Here is a 14359-nt window from a genome sequence, read left to right as displayed (position 1 = left end):
AGCCCGGAGGAGCGAAGATCCCGGGGCCCCACTCCTCAGCACGCCCTCAGAGAACAGTGCCCCGCAACTCCCCTCGGCCCGACCCCAGCTGCGGGCTCCGAGCTCACCGAGCCTGCGACCGGCTCAAGGTAACCCCGAGCTGTGATCTCACTGTCGGCTCTGTCTCTGTAGCCGGTTTCCCCGTTCTAATACCTATAAGCTCTGCGACACTCAGACACCTCAGGTCCTTCTGTACCCTGCGGGCCTGAGGCCACACTGACCCCGCGTGGGCTTCACCCCGGTTTAGCCTCTGGAGCGATGTCCCTCAGCGGAACAGACTTTTAAAGTTGCTTTTTTTTTTTTTTTAATTTATTTGACAGAGAGAGATCACAAGTAGGCAGAGAGGAAGGCAGAGAGAGAGAAAGGGAAGCAGGCCCCCCGCTGAGCAGAGAGCCCAATGCGGGCCTCGATCCCAGGACCCTGAGATCATGACCTGAGCGGAAGGCAGTGGCTTAACCCACTGAGCCACCCAGGGGCCCAGAACAGACTTTTAAAAGTCCTGATTTTGTGCTCCATTGCTCCGCCACTTGACGGGAGCCGGCCCCTCCCCCCCCCCCCATCTATCTTCCCGTCGCTTTGGATTCACTTCTCCACCAGTCCTACCTTTCAGAAAGTGGTTGTTTTTCTGTTTCTAGAATTGCTGTTCTTCTTCTCTTCGATCTGCTGATGGATTTGTAGGTGTTTGCAATGTTTAGATAAGCTATCTAGCTGATCTGCTAGCTGAAGTAGTCTCAGCCTGCTACTTCTCCGCCATCTTGACTCCTCCCCATCAGGTTTGTGTTTTTTTTAGGCCTCTCTTTTTGATTTGTAAATAGCTGACCTGGCCTCTTGCTATCTCTTCACATGGCCATTCTCTGTGCATGCATACCCCTGGTGTGTCTCTGAATGTCCTAATCTCCTCTACTTATAAGGATGACTAATAGTTTTATTTTAATTTAATTAACTCCTTAAAAACCCTATTTCCAAGTACAGTCAAATTATGAAGTACTGGGGATTAGGACTTCAACATATGCATAATTCAGCCCATAACAGAAAATATTTTTTCACATTTAATATATTAGCTGTATATTTTATTTGCCTTTTATCAAATTAAGGAAGTTTCCCTTTATTTCTGTTTTCTCTGAGAGTTTTTAATCCTGAATGAGTGCTGAATTTTGTCAAATGCTTTTTCTGTATCAATTAATATGATTATCCAGTTTTTCGTCTTTAGCTTGTTAATATGATAGAGTACATTGATTTTCAAATACTGAGTCTCCTTTGTATCCCTCTAATAAACTCCACTTGGTCATAGTTGGTTCAAATATTTCTGAGTGTAATTTGTTAATATTTTGTGAATATTGTGAATTTTGTGAATTTTTCCATCTTAATCAGGAGAGATGTTGGTCTGTAGTTTTCTTTTTGTCTTTGTCTAGCTTTGCTATTAGAGTAATACTAGCTTCATAAAATGAATTGAGAAATATTTACTTCTTCTAATTTCTGGAAGAGATAATGTAGAGAATTGGTGTTATTTCTTTTAAACATTTCTTAGAGTTCTTTAGTAAAATTATCTAGGCTTGGAGATTTCTATTTTGGAAGCTTTTAAATTATAAATCCCATTTCCTTAATAGTTATGGGGGAGGATTCCAATTATCGATTTGATGAGTTGTGGTAGTTTATATTTTTCGAGGAATTGGTTCATTTCACCTAAGTTGCCAGATTTCTGAATGTAGAGTTACTCATAGTATTCACTTGTTATTCTTTTAAAGTCTGAAGAGTCTATCATGATATCCTTGTTTTATTACTGATAATATTAATCTGTGTTTTCTGTTTTTTTCTTTGTCAGTCACACTAACGGTTTGTCAGTTTCACTGATAGTTTCACAGAACCAGTTCTTGGTTCATTGCTTTTCTCAATTGTCTTTCTATTTTTAATTTCATTGATTTATACTCTTACACTGTTTTCTTTCTGATTTTTATCTTCTCTTCCTTTTCTAGGTTCTTGAGGTGGATATTAAGATAATTGATTTGAGACTTTTTTTTTTTCTAATGTATGCACTTAGAACTATAAATTTTCCTCTCAAGCACTGCTTCACCCAGTTATTTTTGATATGTTGTCTTTTCATTTATTCTTGTTTCCAAGTGTTTGGAGATTTTCATTACCTTTCTTTTTTTTTTTTTTTTTAAGATTTTATTTATTTATTTGAGAGAGAAAGAGAGCATAAGCAGGGGGAATAGGCAGAGGGAGAGGGAGAAGGAGACTTCCTTTTGAGCAGGAAGCCAATGCAGGGCTCAGTCTCAGGACCCTAAGATCATGACCTGAGCTGAAGGCAGACACTTAAACAGTTGAACCACCCAGGTTCCCCTCATTACCTTCTTTTACATTTATTTATTTATTTTAGAGAAAGAGAGCATGGGGTTAGGGGTAGAGGGAGAAGGGAGAGAGAATCGTAAGTAGACTCCACACTGATCACAGATCCCTACACAGGGCTTGATCCCAGGACCCTGAGATCACCACCTGAAGCTGAAACCAAGAGTCTGACATTTAACCAACTGTGCTGCCCAGGCATCCTGATTTTCATTACCTTTTAACTATTGATTTCTAATTTGATTCCATTGTGGTCAGAAAACATACTCTGTATGATCTCAATTTTTCTACATTTGGTTAGTTTTATTACAGTGTCCAGAATACAGTATCTCTTGGAAATATTCAGGGAAACTTGAAAAGAATGTGTTTTCTGCTGATGTGGGGCAGAGTGCTCTATAAATGTCAGTTAGATACTGTTGTTTAATATTGAGTTCTTCTGTATCCTGCTAATTTTATCCATGCTTTGTTTCGATTAATATTTGCATGGCATATGTTTTTCAATTTTTGTTTTAAATTTTCAACCTGTTTCTCTCATTATATTTGAAGTGAGTTTCTTTTAGAGATTACATAGTTGGGTCCTGTTCTTTTTTTTTTTTTTTTTTTTTTTTTAATTTTTTTTTTTTAAAGATTTTATTTATTTATTTGACAGAGAGAAATTACAAGTACACTGAGAGGCAGGCAGAGAGAGAGAGAAGGAAGCAGGCTCCCTGCCGAGCAGAGAGCCCGATGTGGGACTCGATCCCAGGACTCTGAGATCATGACCTGAGCCGAAGCCAGCGGCTTAACCCACTGAGCCACCCAGGCGCCCTGTTCTTTGTTTTTAAAATTTTTAAAATTTTTTATATTTTATTATTTATAAGTAATCTCTACACTCAATATGGAGATTGAACTCACAACCCCAAGATCAAGAGTCACATGCTTTACTGACTGAGCCAGTCAGTCCTCCTGGGTTCTGTTTTTTAATCCTCTGTGTCAACTTCTGCTTTTAATTGGTTTATCTAGCCATACTCTTTTAGTTTAGTTATTAGCAAAGTGTGGTTTAACTCTTCCATTTTTTTCTGTTTTCTGTTTGTTCTGGGGTTTTTTGTTTATTTGTTTCTGTTTTCTTTTACCTGTCTTCCTATGAATTGTTTGAACATTTTTTAGAAAATTATCTTAATTTATAGTTTTTTGAGTGTATCTCTTTGTTACAGTTTTTTATTGCTTACTAAAAACTTATATATATATATTTATATTTACATGTATTATATACATTTTTATATATCATATGTATATAACATGCTGAAACTTTTCTAATTTTTCACTTATTTCAAGCATGCTCATAATTGCTCATTGAAGCATTTTATTTTATTTATTTTTTTTTATTTTTTTTTTAAAGATTTTATTTATTTATTTGTCATAGTGAGAGAAGCAAAAGCAAGCACAGGCAGACAGAGTGGCAAGCAGAGGCAGAGGGAGAAGCAGGCTCCCTGCCAAGCAAGGAGCCCGATGTGGGACTTGATCCCAGGACACTAGGATCATGACCTGAGCTGAAGGCAGTCGCTTAACCAACTGAGCCACCCAGGCGTCCCTCATTGAAGCATTTTAATAATGATTGTCTTAAAATACTTATCAGATAATCCTAACATTTCTGTCACCTTCGTGTTGGCATTTCTTGATTATCTTTCTCATTCAATTTGAGATCTTTTTGACTCATGGTATAAGTGATTTTCAATTGAAGTCTGTATATTTTCATTATTATGTTATAAGATTTTAAATCTTACTCTAGATCTTGCTTACATCTTTTGTTTTGGCTAACTTTCTATGCTATCACTCTGACAGAGTGGGAAGGAAGAGAGCAGTGGACTAGGGAGGAAGAGGAAGAGAGCAGTGGGGTAGCACCTTTTTATTGCCAGCTGGGGGTAGACAACCAGATCTCTCCCTCAGCCTATGTTGATATCCAGCCAGGTGTGAGGGAGACTCCTCAGTACCGCTGTGTGAAGACAGGAGTTCCAACTCCCCAGTAAGCCTCCACTGATAGTTCCTGGAGATGTAGGAGTGTTTCATTATTGCTTCCCACGTGGCCTCTGCTGGCACCAAGAGGGGATTGGCTGTCTTAATAGTGACACAAGTCCTCCAGTAGCCCTCCTTGGACAACACCATAACACAAAGATGGAAGAAGGGGTGAAAGTCCAGACTCCCCATGTAATTTCCGCTGATAACATAGAGATGGCCTCAAACTGCCCATCCCTGTAGGGATGAAAGTCCTAGAAACTTACTCAGACTTTTCTGACACTACCCAATGGTGGGGTTAAGATGTCTCTTCACAGCATGGTTTGAGTGGAATTCCAGGATTCCCACTTGGCATTTACTGGTATGGGTTAGTGGGTCCACAGTTCTTTTATATAGCATTTGGCTAGAGTAGAGCAGTTATTGCCTTGGTGGTTTTTCTCTTGCTAGGCTGCCTCTTTCCTTCTGTTTTGGTCAAAGCGGCTAGGCTTATGGAGGAGTTTTCTTTTGTCTGCAGCCATTGACATTTCCAGATTGTTGGTTTCTGGGATATTTAAGACAAAACAGAATCCCAGGAACTCACCACCATGTTGTTTCTTGAAATCCTGGCAAGTCTGCTTTCTTCTCTCAACTTTTCAGAGCCTTCTTGGGTATGTTTATATACAATGTCCAGGAATTTAAGTTATAATTAGGAAGGGGGATAGAGAAAATATTTCCACTTTTCTGGAAGGAGAAGCCCTGAGGGTTTTTCTTTTTTTGACACTTGTAGCTGAGTCCAAGTGTGGAACCATTGGATTAGATGACGGTGAGGCTCATTCCAGCTCTAGGATGCAGTGTTCTTTATTCCGGTCTTGGATCTGGGATTTTAGAAGAGATCTTGCAGGCAATAAGATATTCTCCAACTTACCCAACTGGTTACTAAACCACATAGGATGCGCTTTCCTCCCAGACCCCCATGACTTTCTTTTAAAAAGGTGGGAGTGAGGGCACCTGGGTGGCTCAATTGGTTAAGTGTCCGTCTTCCCCCCAGGTCATGATCTCAGAGTCCTGAGATCAAGCACCAGGTCAGGATCCCTGCTCAGTGGGGTGTCTGCTTCTCCCTCTCCTTCTGTCCCTCCCACTGCTTGTGCTCTCTTTTGCTCACTCTCTCTCTCCCCCAAATAAATAAATAGAACCATTAAAAAAAAAAAAAAAGGTGGGCAACTGTTGAAATTGGCAGTTATCAAGTTCCTTCAGCCATGTACCAAGGTGTTAAATTGGGAGTTGCTCCTCTGTATGAAAAATCTGAATTTCCCTAAACCATATGAAGAATAAACTTACAGCTCAGAATTCCCTAACAGAACAGAAGTTTAGCAATCTTTTTTGAATTTTAGACTGAAACCTCCCTAATTTTAACATCCTATTCTTAGTTTTTTCCCAGTAGATATTTATGCCTTTTAAATAGATATTTCAGATGAGATCTATTGTTGTTTATGCTTATAAAGTCATCAATAGAACTGTCAGAAGTGGTGTTCACTATCAAAATTTTGGCTTTAATATCAATATGTATATATAGGAGAAAAAAATTCTTCTCTACCCTTTTAGGTTGGCTGGCTGGATCTGAGCAGTAAACTGAGAACAGGAGTTTAACAGGAGGAAAGATATACAAATTTATTTGATTGCAGGTACAGTAGAGTGGAGGGAGCTGTGGTCATGAAGAAGGGTAAGAGAGAGGAGCACACAGGGGAATACCCAAGGAGAACATATCCTGAAAGCCACTGGCTTGGAAAATGAGAGGGGCTGAATTTCAAGAGTTCTTACAACCAGTGGGGCTTAAAGCCTGGAGTTTTTAAGTTCAGCAGACTTGGCTGGGATAGAGCCCTAAGGGCACTGCCCTACTCCTGGAGAGAAGGCCGGCAGCAAACAACTCAGGGGAGGGGGTGGGGCAGACAGCAGGAAAACAGTGATTTGAAGAACACCTGGGGCACACAGGGGGATTGTTGCTCTTCTTGGAGGGAATCCCTAAGAGCCAGTTTTCACAGAGACACCTCTCTGGGAACAAAAAAGCTGGCTGGCACTATTTCCCTCTTCTGCCTCTCAGCATACACACAGAAACACCCGCAGGAAACAGTGTAGTATCAACACTGGCTGCCCAACTTACTTACACTAAGCCCCACCCACTTTGTGCTCTGGTGGGAAGGCTCCTCTCAGTTAAGTTGCTTCATTACCAGTGAAGAAGAGCCCTCCCCCTGAAGACCAGCACAAACCCTTGCCCACACTATGTCTCCCAAGCAGAAAGTTCTGCAGGGCCTCAGTTCTGGTAGAAGTTGTGTCAGGTCCCATTTCAAAAGCAGACCAGAGTGCACCTAGTTAAACTCACCACATTCAGGCCAGGGCCCAAACATTGCCCTCAGAAGGCACGGAGAGCTCTGCACATGACAGGCCTGAAGGATAGAGCAGCCAAAACATTATAGCGAAGTGCACACAGTACACATTGGAGAGACTCTCTAAAGTGCCAGACCCCAAGCACCACATGGTCTCATTTTCATAAGGCCATTACTTTCAGATGTAGGAAACATAACTGGATTTTCTAACACAGAGAAGAAGGCAGAGACTTAGACAAAATGCCAAGACAGAGGAATTTATCCCAAATGAAAGAACAAGATAAGGCCATTGCCAAAGATCTAAGTGTTACAGATATAAATAACATGCCTGATGGAGAGTTTAAAGCAACAATCATAAGGATACTCACTGGGCTTAAAAAAAGAATAGACAACATCAGTGAGACTCTTATTACAGAGATAAAAAAGATTTTAAAAAATCAGAGATGAATGTAATAAATGAGATTTGAAACAGGCTTGATGCAATGAACAGCAGGCTGGAAAAAGCAGAGGAATGAATTAGTGATCTGGAAGACAAAATAATAGAAAGTAATGAAACTGAACAAAAGAAAGAAAGAAAGAATTATGCAACATAAGAACAGACATAGGGAACTCAGTGACTCCATCAAGCATAATAACAGCTATCTGATAGGAGTTTGAAAAGAAGAAGAGCGAAAAGAAGACATAGTTTAAGTAAAGAGATAATAGCAGAAAACTAATCTGGGGAAGGAAACAGACATTCACATATAGGAGGCACAGAGAACTGCTATCAAAATCAATAAAAGCAGGCTAACACCAAGATATATTGTAACTAATTTTGTAAAATATAATGACAAAGGAAAAAATCTTAAAAGTGCAAGACAAAAAAAGTCTTTAACTTACAAGGGAAAACCCATGAGGCTACCTGGAAATTTCTCTATAGAAACTTGGCAAGTCAGAAGGAAGTCGCATGATATATTCAACGTGCTGAATGGGAAAAGTCTGCAGCCAAAAATACTCTATCCAGAAAGGGCATTGTTTAGAATAGAAGTACAGATAATTTTCCCAGACAAACAGAAACTAAGGGAGTTCGTGATCCACTAAACAAGCCTTGTAAGAAATATTAAAGGGGACTCTTTGAATAGAAAGGTCAAAAGTGACAAAGATAAGAAAGGATCAGAGAAAATCACTAGAAACAATGATGAAACAAATAATAAAATATATATCTATCAATAATTACTTTGAATATAAATGGACTAAACACTCCAATACATAGGGTGTCAGAATGGTTAAAAAAACAAGACCTATCTATATGCTGCCTATAAGAGACTCATTTTAGACCTAAAGACGTCTGTAGTTTGAAAGTGAAGAGATGGAGAAACATTTATCATGCAAATGGATATGAAAAGAAAACCAGAATAGCAATACTTATACTGGACATACTAGACTTTAAATCACAGCCTGTAACAAGAGATGAAGTGGATTATATAATCATAAGGGGAACAATCCTACAAGAAGATGTAATAGTTATAAATATTTATGCACCCAAAGTGAGAGTACCAAAATGGAGCACCCAAATATATAAAACAATAATAACATAAAGGAACTATTTGATAAAAACACAATAATTGTAGGGGACTTAAACACCTCCTACTTATATCAAGGAACAGATCAACTAAACAAAAAATAAGGAAACAATGGCTTTGAATGACATACTAGACCAGATGGACTTAATAGATCTATTCAGAACATTCTATCCTAAAATAGCAGCATATACATTCTGTTCAAGTGAACATGGAACATTCTCCAGAATAGATTACATATTAGGTCACAAAACAGGCCTCAACAAATACAAAAAGATTGAAATCACACAAGGTACCTTTTCTGTCCACAATGCTGTGAATTTAGAAGTCAACCACAAGAAAAAGTTTGGAAAGACCACAAATACCTGGAGGTTAAACAACATGCTACTAAACACTGAATGGGAGAACCAGGAAATCAGAGACAAAATTTAAAAATACATGGAAACAAAAGAAAATGAAAACATAGTGGTCCAAATGTAGAAAAGTAGTCCTGAGAGGGAAGTAGGTAGCAATGCAGGTCTGCCTCAAGAAGCAAGAAGCAAGGAAAATGTCAAACAATCTAATCTTACATGTAAAGGAGCTAGAAAAAGAACAATAAACAAAGTCCAAAGGCAACAAAAAGGAAATAATAAAGATTAGAGCAGAAGTAAATGGTACAGAAACTAAAAAGCAGAACATGTCAATGAAACAGGAGGTAGTTCTTTGCAAAAGTTAATAAAGTTGATAACTCCCAATCCACTTATCAAAAGGAAAAGTGATCCAAATAAATAAAACCACAAGTGAGAGAGGAGAAATAACAACCAGGATCACAGGAATACAAACAACTATAAGAAAATATTATATGCCAATAAATCGGACAACTGGAGAAATTGGTAAATTCCTAGAAACGTATAAACTACCAACACTGAAGCAGGAAGAAACAGGAAACTTGAACAGACCCATAACTGGCAAAGAAATTGAATCAATAATCAAAATACTCCCAATAAACAAAGTCCAGGGCCAGATGGTTTAATCGGTGAAATCTATCAAACATTTAAAGAAGAGTTCGTATGTATTCTCAAACTATTCCAAAAACAATAGAAAAGGAAGTACACTTCCAAATTCATTCTATGGAGCCAGCATTACCTTGATTCCAAAACCAGATAAAGGGTCCACTAAAAAAAAGAATTCATCTTTGATGAAGATGGATGAAAAAATTATCAATAAAATACTAGCAAACTGAATGCAACTATACATTAAAAAAAAAAATCTTCAAGTGTAATTTATTCCCAGGATGCAAGAGGGTTCAAAATTTGCAAATCAAACAATGTGATATGCCACATTAATAAAAGAAAGGATAAGAGCCATATAATCATTTCAGTAGATGCAGAAAAAGCATTTGACAAAGTAAAACATTCATTCATGATAAAAACCCTCAACAAAGTAGGTTTGGAGAGAACATACCTCAATATAATAAAAGCCATCTGTGAAAAATCTGCAGCTAATATCATCCTTAATGGGGGAAAATGAGAGCTCTTCCTCTAGGATCAGGGATAAGACAGAGATATCCAGCTTCAGTACTGTTATTAATCATAGTACTGGAAGTCCTAGCCACAGTAATCAAACAATAAAAAGAAATAAAAGGCACCCAAATTGGCAAGGAAGAAGTCAAGCTTCAATATTTGCAAATGACATGATACTCTATACAGAAAACATGAAAGACTCCACCCAAAATGGCTAGAACTGATAAACAAATTCAGTAGAGTCACAGGATACAAAATCAACTTACAGAAATCTGTTGCATTTCCATACACTAATAATGAAGCATTAGAAAAAGAAACTAAGGAATCAATCCCATGTACCATGCACTAAAAACCATAAGATAACTAGGAATAAGCCTAACCAAAGAGTTGAAAGACCTGTACTCTGAAAACTATAACACACTGATGAAAGAAACTGAAGATGATATGAAGAAATGGAAAGACATTCCATGCTCTTGGATTAGAAGAAAAAATATTGTTAAAATGTCTGTACTACCCAAAGAGATCTACACATTTAATACATTCCCTATCAAAATACCACCAGCATTTTTCACAGAGCTAGGGCAAACAATCCTAAAATTTGTATGAAGCCACGAATGACCCCTAATAGCCAAAGGAAACTTGAAAAAGAAAAGTAAAGCTGGGGGCATTAGAATTCCAGATATTAAGTTATACTATAAAGCTGTGGTGATCAAAACAGTATGGTAGTGACAATCAATAGAACAGATCAATAGAACAGAATAAAAAGCTGATAAATGAGGGGCGCCTGGGTGGCTCAGTGGGTTAAAGCCTCTGCTTTGCCTTGGGTCATGGTCCCGGGGTCCTGGGATCGAGCCCCGCGTCGGGCTCTCTGCTCGGCAGAGGGCCTGCTTCCCCTTCTCTCTCTGCCTACTTGTGATCTCTGTCTGTGAAATAAATAAATAAAATATTAAAAAAAAAAAGCTGATAAATGAACCCACAACTATTTGGTTAGTCTTTAATGAAGCAGGAAATAATAGGTAATGGGAAAAAGAGTCTCTTCAACAAATGGTGTTGGGAAAACTGAACAGCTACATGAAAAAGGATAAAACTGGGCCACTTCCTTATGTCATACACAAAAATAAATTCAAAATGGATTAAGGACACAAACATGAAAACAAATCATAAAAATTCATTTTTTTAAAAGATTTTATTTATTTATCTGACAGATCACAAGTAGGCAGAGAGGCAAACAGAGAGAGAGGGAGGAAGCAGGCTCCCTGCTGAGCAGAGAGCCCAATGTGCGGCTCGATCTCAGGACCCTGAGATCATGACCTGAGCTGAAGGCAGAAGATTAACCCACTGAGCCACCCATGTGCTCCATGAAATCATAAAAATTCTAGAAGAGAACAAAGACATTAACTTCTTTGACATTGGTTATAGCAACTTTTTAGATATGTCTCCTAAGGCAAGAGAAACACACACACACACACAAATAAGCTCTTGGGACATCATCAAAATAAAAAGCTTCTACACAGCAAAGGGAACAACCAAAAAACTAAAAGGCAACCTATGGACTGGAAGAAAATATTTGCAAATGATATATTGGATAAAGGGAGTATCCCAAATACCAAAGAACTGATACAACACTCAAAAAACACATACTCTAATTAAAAAGTGGGCAGAAATCATGAAGAGACATTTCTATTGCATTATGTGTGTGTGTGTGTGTGTATACACAGACACACACACTGAAATATTATTCAGCCATAAAAAAGAAAGAAATCTTGCTATTTGCAATACCATGGATAGATCTAGAAAGTATCTAGACTGGAATTAAATTTTTTTTTGAAGTGTATTTCAAAAACACTGCCTCCCAAAAGAAGAAAAACAAAAAGACAACTACAACAGAAAAATACAAACAGCATTTAACTGATGATTTTTTAAAACTTTTATTTAAATTTCAGTTAGTTAGCACAATGTAATATTACTTTCAGGTGTACAATATAGTGATTCAACATTTCTATACAATACCTGGTGCTCATCATAAACACACTCCTTAATCCCCAACACCTATTTCACTCATGTCTCACCCACCTCCCCTCTGGTAACCAGTTTGTTCTCTATAGTTAAAAGTCTGTTTCTTGGTTTGCCCCTTTATGTTTGTTTGTTTCATTTCTTAAGTTCCACATATGAGTGAAATCATATGTTATTTGTCTTTCTCTGAATACTTTATTTCACTTAGCATACTCTCTAGCTCCATTCATGTCATTGCAAATGGTAGGACTTCATTCTTTTTTATGACTGAAAAATATCCCATTGTTTGTATATACACACATGCACACACATACATATACATACATTCATACCACCTCTTCTTTATCCATTCATCTGTCAGTGGACACTTGGGCTGTTTCCATAATATGGCTGTAGATAATGCTGCAATAAATGTAGGGCAGCATGTATTCCTTTGTATTAGTGTTCTTGTATTTTTGTGTTTGGGTGGTAAATACCCAGTAGTATATTTACTAGATCATAGGTTATTTCTATTTCTATTTTTAATTTTTTTGAGGAACCTCCATTCTGTCTTCCATAGTGGATGCAGTAGTTTGCATTCCCACCAACAGTTCACAGAGTTTTCTTTATCTCCACATCCTTACCAACAGTTGTTATTTCTTGTGTTTTTATTTTAGCCATTCTGACAGATGTGACGTGATATCTCATTGTGGTTTTGATTTGCATTTTTCTTTTTTTTCCAAAGATTTTAGTTATTTATTTGACAGACAAAGATCACAAGTAGGCAGAGAGGCAGGCAGAGAGAGAGGGAGAAGCAGACTCCCTGCTGAACAGAGAGCCCGATGCGGGGCTGTGCGGGACTGGATCCCAGGACCCTGAGATCATGACCTGAGCTGAAGGCAGAGGCTTTAACCCACTGAGCCACTCAGGTGCCCCTCAAGTCAACAGTAATTATTAATAGTCCATTAGGTCTCAGGCATGGTGTTAGGCTGTTGGAGAATATAAAACATTGATCCTACTCTTCACGGTGCCTACAGTTACTGAAATAACACGCACATCCTTGGAAAAGTAAACAATGATAGCGGTTTAGGTTCAAAGATGATATGAGCTAGCATATGATAAGTGTCTGAACGAGTTAATTACAATGAAAATCTCTATGGGCATTTTGAGGAGAACACTTCAGATTGGAGTTTTCAGAGATAGTGATAAATGAACCAAATCTTGAAGGGTGGGAGGGATGTGGATAGATGGAGGTGAATGAGAAGGGGCATTTCAAGCCTTGAAATTCCTTCTGATAGTCTTTTTAAAGGAAAATGGGTAATTTTTGTGGATAATCTGAGTTACTCATGACCCAGCATACTGATACCAGTTTAAAACCCTTCTCTGCCCTTCATTCTTTTTTCTTGTTCCCTTGTGGTCGGTCGATTGACATGGTTGGGAAAAGAGTCAGTGGTCAAGAAATGAAAGAGGATCGGAGAATAAGAAAATCCTCCTGGGAAACCTGCTTGTGGTTTCCTTTAATTTTATATCTTAATGTGGGTCAGTGCCGAAATAGATCCTCCACATAACATACAATTTATAGCCAATTTAAAACCAAATGGTTATCCCTGCTCTATCCAGAGTAACACATTTTAGGGGCTGTGATCCTTATGCTTCCAAAAGTGAACCAAGGGCATGCAGAATTGTGTCAACCAGAGCCCAAGGGTATTGAAAGAGAAATTGCTCCAGCATGCCTGGTGATCAGCATCTAAAGGAGGAAGATGGGAGATAATAACTTATCATTTGACAATTGCAGTAAATAGAGTCAGAAAAAAATAGGTCTGACACCTGGGCAATTAAATTCTTAATAAGTTAGTGATTACACTCAACTGTGCTGGATGTGTTGCAGGAAGACAATGAAGTCCATTTCTACTTAAGTTGCTGATTGTACCTCCCCCCCTTAAGCTATTAAGTTCAAAGATGTGGCTCCCCCCAGGAAATAAAGCATGTTCCCTGCCTTCCCAGTCCTCTACTCCATGCTGGCTGAGTTTTCATTCTAAGTACTTGCTTGAGCATTTTGGAGAATCTTCTTCTCAACAGGACGTTGGTATCTGAGCAGAAAAGAAAATTGTTTCTATTTCCAACTCAAAGGTGGTTGTATTTACATAAGCTCCTCTTTCATTTAAATCTGTCTTAATCCTCAAGGATTTAGTAGTTTAAATGCAAAATGCATTTTTTTTAATAAATGAAAAAACTGTAAGAGAAAACAAACAGTACAGAGAAAGAATTTTAACAAATCCCCTTTCTCTTTTATTTTCATTTGTCTTGCCTAAAAGCCATGGGGTTTCAAGATATTTGCTTGTGTTTTCCCAGTAAAAGGTTGAAATAAAAATATATATGTATATACATATGAAATGAAGGAATGAGGTCATTATTTCATCTGAAAGTACAATGTAATCATTTAAATCTTACTTCCAACCCATCTTTAAGATAGTGAAATTTCATTTTGAGTTGGATAGCTGACTTAAAAGGCAGCCCATCTACATCATCACTCCAACAGTTACATTAAAACATGGTTAATTATTAGCTCTTC

The sequence above is a fragment of the Mustela putorius genome, unplaced genomic scaffold, assembly GCF_011764305.1.
Source record: "Mustela putorius furo isolate JIRA1106 unplaced genomic scaffold, ASM1176430v1.1 tig00000224_pilon_pilon_pilon, whole genome shotgun sequence".
Lineage (NCBI taxonomy): Eukaryota > Metazoa > Chordata > Mammalia > Carnivora > Mustelidae > Mustela > Mustela putorius.
This window is presented reverse-complemented; position numbering follows the sequence as displayed.